At 41.8% G+C, this 12,253-nt stretch overlaps 1 long non-coding RNA gene and 1 pseudogene across 1 annotated transcript in view; one reads left to right on the forward strand and one right to left on the reverse strand.

Annotated features, from left to right (window-relative positions):
• LOC132660163 (uncharacterized) overlaps positions 1 to 12,253 on the forward strand; it is a 95,290-nt gene that overhangs the window by 48,204 nt on the left and 34,833 nt on the right. The window lies entirely within an intron of this gene.
• On the reverse strand, positions 5,452 to 6,425 carry LOC101102398 (olfactory receptor 6E1-like; annotated as a pseudogene).

A 12,253-nucleotide genomic window follows, 5' to 3' on the forward strand; every position in this document is an offset into this window, starting at 1 on the left:
ACTTCTTGGGTTTGAATGGTGGTGGTTTAGTCACAAAGTCATGTTCAACTCTTGTGACTCCATGGACTATAGCTGGCCAGGCTCATCTACCCATGGAATTCTCCAGGCAAGAATACTGGAGTGGGTTGCCATTTCCTTCTCCGGGGGATATTCCCAACCCAGGGATCGAACCCATGTCTCTTTCACTGCAGGTGGATTCTTAGGCCACCAGGAAAGCCTGGGTTTGAATATAGAGACATAACTGTACAAATGGTTGGTGACAAGCTTATATAAATATTAACAATTTTCTTCTCGGTTTTATGACAATCCAATTTCAGGACAGCTTTCTTTGCTATAAACTAAACAATGAGAATGAGAGACAAATATTTGGACAATTCCAATGGCATTGGAAACTGTTTTGTGAAGAGTTCCTTTTCCCAGTCAACAGGCAATGCCTCAGGTTTGCAGTGCCCACAATAGAAGTATCTAAGCCAACCATTATTTCCTCTTCAGCCAGCTTTTCTGCCTTACTGTTCTATTTCTGTGATAACATCGTTTTAATTACTTGGATTCAATACCTGGGGATCTCCTTTGTTTATGTTTAATTTTTTCTCTCCAAACGTTTTATCTCTTCAGTACCCAATCCCTACCAGATTCTGCATGTGCAACCTCTTACACACCTTTTCTTGCTGCCTTGTCATAAGTACTACCCAAGGTCATATACACATGACCTCTTATTTTAAGTTTTCCATTATCCTTTATGTTAACATTTTAATAAGGAAATTTCAAGCACATACAAAAATAGATAAATTGTATAACAAATTTCCATGTAGTCATCACCTAGATTCAACAAAAACCAAGTCATGGCTTCTTATTCTTATTTCAATAGACCACCATCTGCTTTCCATATTATGATGGAATAAATCCAAGATATTGTATCATTTCATCTGTAAATATTTAAGAATTAAAATACTATTGCTCTTTAAAATAAAAACATAATATCATTATTACTTTAGAACATTAAAAATACTTTATCATAAAAAGGGTTGTTATTTTGAGTTGTACTAATTATTAGTATGGTTGAACATGTTTTCATTTATTTATTGGCTCTTTGTGTCTGTTTCTCTGTGAAATATCTATGTATATCTTTTTTTAGATCATTTATCTGTTGAGTTGTTTATCTTTGTGTATTATGGAAAAAATCCTTTATTTGTAATTTGCATTCTCTACCCCGCTTCCTGAATGTCCATTTAAACCTGTTCATGTAGTTATTTCTTCCTTGACCTTTGATGAAATTCAGGACAGTTATGCAAGTTTTCTGGGCATACATATAATTTTAGAAGTTCTTCATTCACCATTTGTTCAACGAATGGGATTATCAAATTGTCTGATCCCATATAATTGTTAAAATTTGAACTTCATTTAAAGTTAAAATGTATTTCTTCCTCCATATAAGGCCTGTTTCAAGCAGAAAATCTTCAAAGAGAAAGGGTGTGTGTTGTGGGCTTCATCTGTTAAGTCTGTAAGTCCACCTCTCCCTTACCTGAGTTTGCTAACCCTACCCTGGGGATAGGATTCGGGTGGTAAGAAGTAGATGGATATCCTATAGGAAGGGGAAGATGATATGGAGAAAGATGGTAGTGGTGGTGGTAAGTAGTAGTGGATTTGATACTTATTTTGAGTGTATGATCCACAGAATTAACAGATTGGTTGTGGAATATAAGAGAAAGAGGAGTCAAAGGTAATGTAGTTTTGTTTTTGATCTGGAATCTGTACTTTCCTTATTGTGGTAAAATACGTAATAATATAAACTTTACCATTTTAGCCACTTTAAAATGTACAGTTTGTTGGCATCAAGTATATTCACCTTGTTGTGCAGTCATCATCATTATCCATCTCCTGAACTTGTTTATCATCCAAACTGAAATTCTGTATCCATTAAATAATAACTCCTCATTCCTACCCCCACCTTCAGCCCCTGTTAACCACCATTCTACTTTCTGTCTCCATGACTTTGATTACTCTATACCTCATATAATGGCTTTCCTGGTGGCTCAGGGGTAAAGAATCTGCCTAGGGTGTAGAACGGGTTCAATCCCTGGGTCAGGAAGATCCCTTGGAGAAAGAAATGGCAACCCACTCCAGTGTTCTTGCCTGGTAAATCCCATGGACAGAGGAGCCTGGTGGGCTACAGTCCATGGGGTTGGAAGAGTAGGACATGACTTAGTGACTAAAGTGACCGCCATACGTCAAGTAAGTGGACTCATACAGCACATTCCCATTTATGTTGTACTTAGTTCAGTGAGCGTAATGTCTTCAAGGTTCCTCCAAGTTGTACGATTTATCAGGATTCCATTCCTTTTTAAAAAAAATCCTTCATTTATTTATTTTGACTATGCTGGGTCTTCACTGCTGCATGAGCTTTTCTCTAGCTGCAGGAAGCAGGGGCTACTCTCTCGTGCTGTGTAGACTTCTCATTTCGGTAGCTTTTCTTGTTGCAGAGCACGGGCTCCAGGGTGCATGGGCCTCAGCAGCTGAGGTGTGCTAGCTCAGTGGTTGCAGTTCCCAGGCTCTAGAGCACAGGCTCGGTAGTTGTGGTGCATGAGCCTAGTTGCTCTGCTGCATGTGGGATCTTCTTGGACCAGGGATTGAACCTGCATCTTCTGCTTTGGCAGATTGATTCTTTACCATTGAGCCACCAGAGAAACCCCAAAATTCTATTCCTTTTTGAGGCTGAATAATATTCCATCGAATGTACGTACCACATTTAGGCTATCCATTCATTTATCTGTGGACATTTGTGTTGTTTCTGCCTTTTTGGTTATTATGAATAATGCTGCTATGAACAAGGATATAAAGATATCTCTTTGAATCCCTCTTTCTCTTCTTTTGGCTGTATATACAGAAGTGAGATTGCTGGATGATATGGTAAATCTGTTTACTTTTTTTTAGGAACTGCCATACTGCTTTCCACTTTCATCAAGAGGCTTTTAGTTCCTCTTCGCTTTCTGCCATAAGGCTATGGTTTTCCCTGTGGTCATGTATGGATGTGAGAGCTGGACTGTGAAGAAGGCAGAGTGCCGAAGAATTGATGCTTTTGAACTGTGGTGTTGGAGAAGACACTTGAGAGTCCCTTGGACTGCAAGGAGATCCAACCAGTCCATTCTGAAGGAGATCAACCCTGGAATTTCTTTGGAAGGAATGATGCTAAAGCTGAAACTCCAGTACTTTGGCCACCTCATGCAAAGAGTTGACTCATTGGAAAAGACTCTGATGCTGGGAGGGATTGGGGGCAGGAGGAGAAGGGGACGACAGAGGATGAGATGGCTGGATGGCATTACTGACTTGATGGACGTGAGTCTGAGTGAACTCCGGGAGTTGGTGATGGACAGGGAGGCCTGGCGTGCTGCGATTCATGGGGTCACAAAGAGTCGGACACGACTGAGCGACTGAACTGAACTGAACTGAACTGATACTATTTTCCACAGTGGCTGCATCATTAGACATTCCCATCAGCAGTGCACAAGAGTTCTAGTTTCTCCACATTCTTGCCAACACTTGCTATTTTCTATATAAAAGTATTGAAAAAAATAATAGCCACCTTGCTGCTGCTGCTGCCAAGTTGCTTCAGTTGTGTCCGACTCTGTGCGACCCCATAGACAGCAGCCCTCCAGGCTCCCCCATTCCTGGGATTCTCCAGGCAAGAACACTGGAGTGGGTGCCATTTCCTTCTCCAGTGCATGAAAGTGAAAAGTGAAAGTGAAGACGTTCAGTCGTGTCCGACTCTTAGCGACCCCATGGACTGCAGCCCACCAGGCTCCTCCGTCCATGGGAGTTTCCAGGCAAGAGTACTGGAGTGGGGTGCCATTGCCTTCTCTGAATAGCCATCTTAATGGGTGTTAAGTAGTATCTCGTTGTGATTTTGATTTGCATTTCCCTAAGTGATTAGTGATGTTGTACATCTTTCATGTCCTTATTGGCCATTTGTAGACCTCTTTGTTTTTGTTGTTGAGAACATTGTATTTTAGTTTATAGTAGATCCCTTTTGAAATCTTTCTGTGGTGATTTGCCTAGTTAAGTTTTCTAGTTCTTTTTTGGTTTTTGAAAATTCTCTTTCTCTAGGGAATCATTAATTTCCTCTTGTTTTTCAAATTTATCGTTGAAGAGCTACATATGGTATTTTCTCAAAAAAATTATTTTATACCCTAGACTATAGCTATTTGTGTACTTTCTATCTTCCTTATTAGACTTCAGATTCTTCAAGGGCATATGTTATTATCTCTTAGATGACACAGAATATTTCCTTGAACATGTTATTCATGTAATAATTTTTGGTTAAGAATATGTTAATTTCTTTATTTAATCTTTGATTATTTACCAATATGACTTAATTTCAACTTCATCAAATATTAAACAACTTAGTAACAAATTTCAAAGTGAAAGACTGTATATAACTTTATATATGACTTAATATAACATTTTGAATATACAATTTGTAACATTTTTAAACATTTAAGGCATTTTGAACAAAAAAGCACTTGTTAGTAACTGTGGAAAATCAAAAGAAAATAGGGAAGGTGAGTGAGAAACAGATGAAAGGAACTAACATTTAGTGAGGAATTATTATCCTCTAGTCACTAGAGGCACTTTGCATAGAATATCTCTGATATTTCATCACAATCCTCTGGAATGGATATTGTTATGCTCTTTTACAGATCAGAAAACTGGGACTCAGGGAAGTAACCACTTAGTAGGTAGAAGCATCTTTCTCAGTAGGAATGAGGAATTTCTAAGACTTTTGATACTAAAGAAGCATAAGTAACTTCTATGTAAAATAATAAGCAAGTATTCTTATCTTTGATTCTTGCTGATGTATTTTTGTGACAGGAGTGTAAGACTAGAAATGAGGACAGGGCTACCAGAGGACTGTACTCCTCTCCTCTGATGGTGCTGGAGAAACAGACACAAAGCAATCAATCGGACTGAAAGTGCTTACAGATCATTTGGTCTATGACAATGGATTGTTGTTGGGGCTTATGGTGAATTATAGAGCTAGTGTGTGTGTGTGAGCACGCTAAGTCACTTCATCCATGTCCGACTCTTTGTGACTCCATGGACTGTAGACTACCAGCCTCCTTGGTCCATGGGCTTCTCCAGGGAGTAATACTGGAGTGGGTTGCCATGCCCTTCTCCAGTAGAGCTAGTACCTGCCATCAAAGAACTTATATTCTGCTGGGAAGCCAAGCAGACGTTGATGGAATGAAGAGAAATATTCAGATATGATAACTACTAAAAATGCCTTGAGGGGCCACAGAGCTTATGAATTGATGCTGAGTTTCACAGTGACTGGCACCCCAGAAACAAGTCATCAAGCTTTTTCTGGATGAGAAAGCCTCCATCTGTTGCAGAGGCCTGATGCTCCCTTAGCTTGACTGGGGATCCTATGTACAGCCTCTTGGATCCACAGGTTTATTAGAAGAGCTTGTTTACCTGCTCCCTAAACACCTGCTTCACCTGTTTGTTCCTCAGGGTGTAGATGAAGGGATTGAGCACTGGGGTCACCACGGTGTTGAGCAAGGCCACCAGCTTGTTCCTATCCTCCCCCTGGCCGCCCTTGCCCGACCGGACATACATGAAGATGCAGCTGCCGTAGAAGAGAGAGACAACAGTGATGTGGGAGGAACAGTTGAGAAGGCTTTCTGCCTCTCCTTGGCTGCGGGGATGTGCAGGATGGTGTGGAGGATGTGGCCATAGCAGGTGGCCGTCACGGACAGAGTGCCCAGGAGGCAGACATTGGCCAGGATGAAACCCAGAAGCTCGATCAGACTTGTGTCTGCACATATGAGTTCCAGGAGTGGAAAGCTGTCACAGAAGAAATGATCAATGATATTGGGACCACAGAATGGCTGCTGAATTGTGAGGAAAGTTGGAACAATGATGATAAAGAACCCTGTGACCCAAGAAGAAAGAACTAGCTGGACACAAACCCTTTTGCTCATGATGGTGACATAACGCAAGGGGTTGCATATGGCCACATACCTGTCAAAGGACATCACTGCCAGTAGGAAGAACTCTGTGGTGCCCAGGAAGAAATAGAGAAAACTTTGTAGGAAACAGCCTGCCAGGGAGATGGTCCTGTTTCCAGTCAGGATGTTGGTCAGCATCTTGGGGAAGATGACCGAGGTGAACCAGATCTCTAGGACAGCAAAGTTGCGGAGGAAGTAGTACATGGGGATGTGGAGGCGCCTGTCCATGAGGGTGAGGACCACGATGAGCAGGTTCCCCAGTAGAGTGAGGAGGTAGGTCAGGAGGAGCCCCAGGAAGAGGAGCATCTGCAGCTCACAGGCATGTGAGAGCCCCAGCAGGATGAAGTTGGTGACAGTGGTGTGGTTCCCGATGGCTCCTCTGGCCTCTGCTGGGAATGACCAATCAGAGGTGTGCAGCATCAGGAGTTGTGATGTTCTGGGGGATCTGAGGACACTTGGAACTGAAAGGAAAGAGGGATTTTGAGCTGAAGGAATCCTTTATTTCTTCAACCTGCAGGTCCCTTTTCCTCCCTTCTCAGGCCAGTTGTCCAGATCCCTCAGTGAGTTAGCATCAAGTTACATACTTTGATTCAATTATCTGATATTCTTTTTGGGGAAAGTTTTGCCTTTACCAATTCTTTCCCCATTTTTCTTGTGTCTGTTAGGAAATGTTTGTCCCTTTAAATCTTGATCAGATGATGTATTTTTCCCCCCATATTTGTCCAGATGTTTTAAGGGGTCTCTCAAATAAAGTAAAATATTTCCTCTGCAAATCCTGCATCCATTGGTCACAGGCCTTTATCAAAAACACTAATGGAAAATTTACTCTAGAACTTGTTACAGAGGCATTTGAGTTAGAGACTTCATGTTTGTACCTGAGCTCCATCATTTACTAACTTGTCTGGGGCCAGTTCTCTAACTTCATCAAACTCTGCTTCTTCAGTGGGAATAAAACATGTATTTGTAAATTAGGCATCACGATTACTTCTTTGGGATAAATTCCTAAGTAATCATAATGAAGAATAATAATGATAAATGCTCATATTTAGAATTGTTCATTGGTTCAATTTCAATTTTAGAGAATATGTCTGTGTTTTTTCTAGTTCTTACATTATTATTATTATTTGTTTTTAGTTCTTACATTATTTAACAGTGTCTTACCGACTTCCCTGATGGCTCAGATGGTAAAGCATCTGCCTGCAATGCAGGAGACCTGGGTTTGATCCCTGGGTTGGGAAGATCCTCTGCAGAAGGAAATGGCAACTCACTCCAGCATTCTTGCCTCGAAAATCCCGCAGATGGAGGAGCCTAGTAGGCTACAGTCCATGGGATCACAAACAGTTGGATACGACTGAGTGGCTTCATTCACTTAGAGATCTGGATAAAGAAGTAGGCATTCTTGCCATTGCTTGTCCTTTATAGAAATAACAGGTAAAGGCAAGCTTCTGTGAAGAAGAGCTGACTCTCTCTGAGACAGGAGCAGAAACTAATGTCATAAGCCTGCCTCAGAGATATGATAACACACTGCAGTATAGCTGTGTAAAATATGTATTTATATGGGGAAGAATTGGATGAGAACACAGGAAAATGAGCATAATTGCCATAACAGGATGGGAGGATGGCGGGTGATTTTTCTTCTGTCTCTTTATTATTTTTATTATCACTTATAAAGTAACTTAAATTCAAAATCAGAAAAGAAGCCAGCACAATGAGCCCATTTGGACTAAGAGTTGAGTAAAAAAGTTTGAGAGAGACAAAGGGGAAATAAATGGCTGTCTGTAAATAGAGTGAAGGAAAGTCATAATGATTCTGTGAGCCATCAGCTGTTCCTGAGTCGGGATACTGAGAATGATGCAAAAAATCAGAGAAGTGAGCTGTGCCACAGCCGCCCAGTGGACACCTGAAAACAGATGGCAGGCTTCCAGCCAGAGCATCCAGAGGAATCAGGTTCCCCTTCCCCACACCGAAAACTGCACCAACGTAGATTACCTCACTAGATACTAGGTGAGATGCTCAGTTGTCTTCAAGGCAGTTCTGATGAGGGCAGACTCCTGATTTTCACAGGAAACTCCCAACCCTGCAGGGTCGCCCGAGGAGTACACTTCTTGGGGGCTCACCAGAGACGCGAAGTGAAGGACGCGCCAGAGCTGTAACATGTTCTAAGGTCATGGGCACAGACAGGTCCTGTTCTCTTGTACACAGTGTCTGCAAATATTCTTATTTTCCAACAACCAATCTCTCTTAAGAAATATTCCCTGACTCTCAGCATCCACATATTCTCAGTTGTCCTCAGAAAGTAACAATCTCTGGATATTCCCAGAACTTCACCAGTTTCTCAGGAAGCTTCTATTGCTCCTGATCCATCACTGTGTTACCACTGGACCAATTTCCTGGGGAAATGGACATGAAAACCTATTTAATTATTCTTCCATCCCTCATATAGTAAGGCGGAGACAGATATCGATAGATGCTGATTAGTATAACTCCTTTTCAGTTGGGCTTAAGAGATTTCTGGCCCTTCCAGGAGTATGGTGTCCATAGAGAGTTCTGGGGTAAAATAATTGTAGCAGACTCTTTCTTTGTCTTGGACTGCTTGGGATTCTGTTTGGTCTCCTTGGAAGTTCAGAGATACAGAAGGTGCAGAGCTCAAACTTAACCAATCTAGAGATTCATGTTATTCTCTTACTGGATGGAGCTATGCTTCCCTGGAGATTCATTATCATCAGTGGTAATAGGACCTAAGAAAGTCCCTTACCTCTTACTTTCTTCAATTTTGGGATTTAAAGTTTACTTTGTTTTGACCGAGAAACTGAGAAACCTCTAATGAATTTTAACTGTAACAAAGAAACACAGTCAATAAAACATTCAAAAAGTTTTGTGATGTGCTTTTGTGTGATAAGTATGGCTCTAGATGCCCCAGACAGGCAGTATCTTGTGGGGAAGACAGACATTAAATAATCAGATAAATATTAATTACTATTGTGATTAGTGTCTGAAAAAGAGCTCAGAGGATATCCTAAATCAGACTGAAGGATGATGAAAGGTATTCCTGATGGAGTTACATAAAGTTGTTGTTGTTCAGTCACCAGTCATGTCTGACTCTTTGTGATCCATGGACTGCAGCACCCAGGCTTCCATGTCCTTCAACAACCCCTCCGCCGCAGTTTGCTCAAACTCAAGTCCATTGAGTCAACGATGCCATCCAACCATTTCATCCTTTGTCATCCCCTTCTCCTCCTGCCTTCAATCTTTCCTAGCACCAAGGTCTTTTCCAATGAGTCCACTCTTTGCATCAGGTGGCCAAAGTATTAGAGCTTCAGCTTCCGCATCAGTCCTTCCAATAATTCAGGGTTGATTTCCTTTAGGATTGACTGGTTTGATCTCCTTGCTATCCAAGGGACTCTCAAGAGTTTTCTCCAGCACTACAGTTTGAAAGCATCAGTTTCTTGGTGCTCAGCCTTCTTTATGATCCAGCTCACATCTGTACCTGACTACTGCAAAAACCGTAGCTTTGACTCTGTGGATCTTTGTGGGCAAAGTGATGTCTCTGCTTTTTAATATGTTGTCTAGATTTGTCATAGCTTTTCTTCTAAGCAGCATGTGTCTTAATTTCATGGCTGCACCATCTGCAGTAATTTTTTAGTCCAAGAAAATAGTCTGTCACTGTTTCCTTTGTTCCCCCATCTATTTGCTATTAAGTGATGAGACTGGATGCCATGATCTTTGTTTTTTGAATGTTGCATTTTAAGCCAGCCTTTTCACTCTCCTCTTTCACTTTCATCAAGAGGCTCTGAAGTTCCTCTTCGCTTTCTGCCATAAGGGTGGTGTCACCTGCATATCTGTGGTTGTTGATATTTCTCCTGGCAATCTTGATTCCAGCTTGTGCTTCATCAGCCTGGCATTTCTCATGATACACTGTGCATAAAAGTTAAGTAAGCAGGGTGACAATATACAGCCTTCATGTACTTCTGTCCCAATTTTTAACCAATCCGTTGTTCCATGTCCAGTTCTAACTATTGCTCCTTGACTTACTTACAGATTTCTCAGGAGGGCTGTAAGGTGTTCTGGTATTTCCATCTCTATAAATTTGAGACCTGAAGAATAAATTGGAGTGATTGTGGAGGTGAAGGACCTTTATTTAATTAATTAATCATTCATTCAATAAATGTTTATTGAGTACCTAATTACCTACTCTGTGCTAGACTCTATACTGTGTACTTAAGATGACTATGAGTGGTGAACAAAACAGAGATGGTGTCCAGTCCCCGTTGAGCATCCTCTCTATTATGTGAATCTTTGTAAAAGGATGTTGAAATTGTGTTCGTCTTGGTCCTTGGGCCATTCAAGCTATAACTACTTTGTAATCCCACTTTCTTTGGTCACCAAACTATTCTGTGCACTGGAGAAAACTGGCTGATGTAGCATGACTGTCAGAAAGGGTATGATTAGGAGCCAATGATATGTTTGAAAAGGCAAATGAATGACAGGCTTTCAGTTCTCTAAGTGCATTAGTGGGTTAATCTGACGAGGGTTATCTTTCCTGATAGTCTGGCTATCCTTAATGTAGTCAGGTGGCTACCAACTCACTTTCTAAACACCTGGTCACCTCATATAAACTGCATGTGTAGTCACCTTATTCCCGGTAAAGAGTCATGACTAATCAACAACTTATAAGAAGTAGGCTTATAGGACTGGATAGCTGAGGTTAAGAAGTGTACATGGCACACACACGTGGCACCTGCTGAGATGTGCTTGTAGAAATTGTATACCTCCTCTGGTCGACCAGAACTTTCATAATTTTCAGTTAGGCATGATATAGCCTGTGTACTTGGTGTCATGGATTGATTTGACATAGTGCCTGTGATAGCTTCTAAGGTGGCCCTGATGACCCATCTCCTGATATTCATGTCCATGTGTTATCCCCTCCCCTTGTGTGTGGCTGTACCTAGTGATAGTCTTCTAATGAACGGAATACAGTGAAAGGGATGAGATGCCATTTTTGAGAATGTTACAAACAGACTGTGGTTCCATCTTGCATGTCCTTTCTTGCTCTCTTGCTTGCTCTGAAGGAAGCCATATTATTAGCTGTCCAGTGGAGAAGGAAATGGCAACCCACTCCAGTGTTCTTGCCTCGAGAGTCCCAGGGACAGGGAAGCCTGGTGGGCTGCTGTCTCGAGTCACACAGAGTCGGACACAACTGAAGCAACTTAGCAGCAGCAGCAGCAGCAGAGAAGCCCACATGGCAAGGGACTCATGTCTCCAGCCAATAGCCAGCAAGGACTTCATGACAATGAACAGCCGCCGTAGTGAACATGGGAGCAGATCCTCCCTTAGACAAGCATTGAGATGACTACTGTCACAGCCTGTACCTTGGTTACAGCCTTATGAGATATCTGGAGCCAGAGGCTAATACAGTTCTCATTGAGATTCTGGTCTTTATTCCGTAGGTGTCCTGATGGATGGAGCACTCAGTGCATTTTTTGTTGTTCATTTGCCAGTCGTGTCTGACTTTTTGTGATCCATGGACTACAGCACCCAGGCTTCCCTGTCCCTCACTATCTCCCAGAGTTTGCTCAAACTCATGTCCATTGAGTTGATGATGCCATCTAACCATCTCATCGTCTGTCGTTCACTTCTCCTCATGTCCTCAATCTTTCCTAGCATCAAGGTCTTTCCCAATGACTCAGCTCTTTGCATCAGGTGACCCAAGTGTTGAAGTTTCAGCTTCAGAATCAGTCCTTCCAATGAATATTCAGGACTGATTTCCTTTAGGATTGACTGGTTTGCTCTTGCTGTCCAATAGACTCTTAAGAGTTTTCTCCAGCACTACAATTTGAAAGCATCAGTTCTTTGGTGCTCAGCCTTCTTTATGATCCAACTCTCACATCTGTATATGACTACTGCAAAAGCCATAGCTTTGACTTGATGGATCTTTGTGGGCAAAGTGATGTCTCTACTTTTTAGTATGTTGTTTAGATTTGTCATAGCTTTTCTTCCAAGGAGTAAGTGTCTTTTAATTTCATGGCTGCAGTCACCATCTGCAGTCACTGTTTCCATCCCCCCCCCCCCCCCCCCCCCCGCCAATACATTTGCCATTAGGTAACTGTGGTGTTGGAGAAGACTCTTGAGAGTCCCTTGAACTGCAAGGAGATCCAACCAGTCCATTCTGAAGGAGATCAACCCTGGGATTTCTTGGATTTCTTTGGAAGGAATGATGCTAAAGCTGAAACTCCAGTACTTTGGCCACC

Source organism: Ovis aries, chromosome 7 (assembly GCF_016772045.2).
Source record: "Ovis aries strain OAR_USU_Benz2616 breed Rambouillet chromosome 7, ARS-UI_Ramb_v3.0, whole genome shotgun sequence".
NCBI classification, from domain to species: Eukaryota; Metazoa; Chordata; class Mammalia; order Artiodactyla; family Bovidae; genus Ovis; species Ovis aries.